The sequence below is a fragment of the Octopus bimaculoides genome, chromosome 17 (assembly GCF_001194135.2).
Source record: "Octopus bimaculoides isolate UCB-OBI-ISO-001 chromosome 17, ASM119413v2, whole genome shotgun sequence".
Lineage (NCBI taxonomy): Eukaryota > Metazoa > Mollusca > Cephalopoda > Octopoda > Octopodidae > Octopus > Octopus bimaculoides.
This window is the reverse complement of record NC_068997.1, coordinates 20,920,033-20,922,794: the sequence shown is the minus strand read 5'-3', so window position 1 is coordinate 20,922,794 and position 2,762 is coordinate 20,920,033.

The window sequence follows — 2,762 nt, the reverse complement described above, 5'->3', positions numbered from 1 at the left end:
ATGAGTATATGCATATATACGTACAGGTATGTGCATACCTACGTCTACCTGTATATATAGGTGCATATCTGGGTACAGGACATTGTAAAGAAAACGTAGACAAGAAAATAATAATAACCAGAGTACAGAAAACACACAGGCCACATAGAGAACACTTTCCTTCACCAACTACCCCCATTTTAACACCGGCGTTTCGAAGAGTAGGGCAGCACGCATCGTTAAAATGGCTCTTCCCATGGACCGCAGATTAAATTTGTATACACAAATTAAACTTATGTCACGGAGGAATGTAGTGGCGGACAAAATACAAGACAAGAAAACAAACGGAAAAGAAAACAAGACAAGAAAACAAACGGTAAACGCTATGCGGCCAGATATATACATATACATGTATATATACACCAATTTATCAATCTGTCTTACTCTCCCCCCCACCCCTCTCTCTTTCTACAAACACACACACTCACACATGTATTTATACATGCCTACGTTCATTCATGCATACATACATACACAGACACATACATACATACGCAAACTCCCTAAGTAAGTCAATGCAAGCCATTAACTAGTCTTCTACCTGTTATAGTATCTTAGTTTTACTTTCAGAAAGGTAGTGCCGTGCTTCCCAAGGTTCGTGTGAAGTAAGTCATATCGTGAACACTTCTATTTAAAGTATTTACTTACTGAACATTGCAATATTAGTTCTTTCTTGTAATAGTAGTAGTAGTAGTAATAGTAGCAGCAGCAGTAGTAGTAGTAGTAGTAGTAGTAGTAGTAGTAGTAGTAGTAGTAGTAGTAGTAGTAGTAGCAGCAGCAGCAAGATAGTAAAGTAGAATGACTCAACATACACCGATTTTAATATATCCTATTGTTTGTGAAGAGCATTATTATTATTATTATTATTATTATTATTATTATTATTATTATTATTATTGCTGTTGTTGTTGTTGTTGTTGTTGTTAATAATAGTAACAACAACAACAGCAGTAGTAGTAGTAGCAGTTGGAATTGTACTATTGTTCTTATTGTCACTATTATTGTCATTCTTGTAATTCAAGAAAGGTTACAATAGGGCTATTATGATGAAGTCTGTCTATCTATCTATCTATCTATCTATCTATCTATCTATCTATCTATCTATCTATCTATCTATCTATCTATCTATCTTCAGTAACAACTACAACAACATATGTATTTTTAATTTAATCAATTTTAATTCACAGTTCATTTTTATAGGATTAATCAGAGCGATTGCACTAAACATCTTGTCCATTCAAACACACACACACACACACGCACGTACACACACACACATACACACACACAACATGTATGTATGTTTGTATATGACTGTGATTGTAACATGTATGTATATGAATACATACACGCACAAAAGCACGCGCCGTCATGTATATGCAGCGCTACACACACAGGTATGCATTATATATGTACAGATAATTATACAAACCAATGTAAAACTGCTCAAATTGTTCGTGAAGTTAAATATCTACATCAGAAGTCTAACTGAAACACACGCTTTTGTAGGCATAAATACGTACATCTAACGTACATCTTGTGAGTTTATAGGGAGGCGAGCTGGCAGAATCGTTAGCATACCGGGCGAAATGCTTTGCAGCATTTCGTCCGTCTTGGCGTTCTAAGTTCAAATTCCGCCGAGGTTGACTTTGCCTTTGATCCTTTCGATGTCGATGAAATCAGTACCAGTTGAGTACTGAGGTCGATGTAATCAACTCCCCACCCCTACCGAAATTGGTGGCCTTGTACCAAAATTTGAAACCTATGTTACGTAACATCTATATTAAGGCAGCGAGCTGGTTGGAATTGTTAGCGTGAGGAGCAAAATGCTTAGCGGCATTTCTTCCGTTTTTACGTTCTAAGTTCAAATGCTGCAGGGGTCGGCTTTTCTTTTCATCCTTTCGGGGTCGATGAAATAAGTACCATTTGAACATCGGGTTCGTTGTAATCGACTTGCACCCTCCCCGTGAAATTGCTGGCCTTGTGCCAAAATTTGAAATTAATATTACTGAACATATATATATGTGCTACGAGGTCTACAAGAATTCTCTGTTACAAAATTAAACAATTTCGTAAATGAACTAAAGTACTAGAAACCACTTGTATCTCTAAAGTTCTACTCCAACAGAACGCAAATGAATGAAATTCTATGAATTTACATTTGGAAGAGCCTGGAGAGTAAATTACCAAAATTTGCTTCCAGTCAAATAAATAAAAGAACAGAAAGATACTCAACATTATTTGCTTAATTGAAAGTGACGCAGGTAAATTAGCACAATGCATTTCGTCTAAAATGCCACATTTTTGCAGCCATCCCACAGCGATTTCATCGATCGTCGTCGTCGTCGTCATCATCATCATCATCATCATCATCATCATCATCATCATCATCATCAACGACAACGCCAATGAAAGCAACAATAACAACAACAATAACTGAGTCGATCTCGTTTTTTAGTTTGCAATGTGAAACCTTTGCGCAAGCATCCATTGAAACAAAAGGTGAAAGTCAGTCAGAGAGGTCAAATAGTGCTCCGGCAACGAGGTCACGTGGTGCTTTAGACACTACGCCACTGCCACCGACTTCAGCTGTTTCTTAATTCAGAAAAAAAAGTTCTTAGGCCTCGCTGCTATTGTTCCAGAATGGGACAAGCTTTCAAAACTAGATTCAGTTTTCTCATAAAGAACCAGAAACTATAATAAACTCACTAACTCGTTGTGTA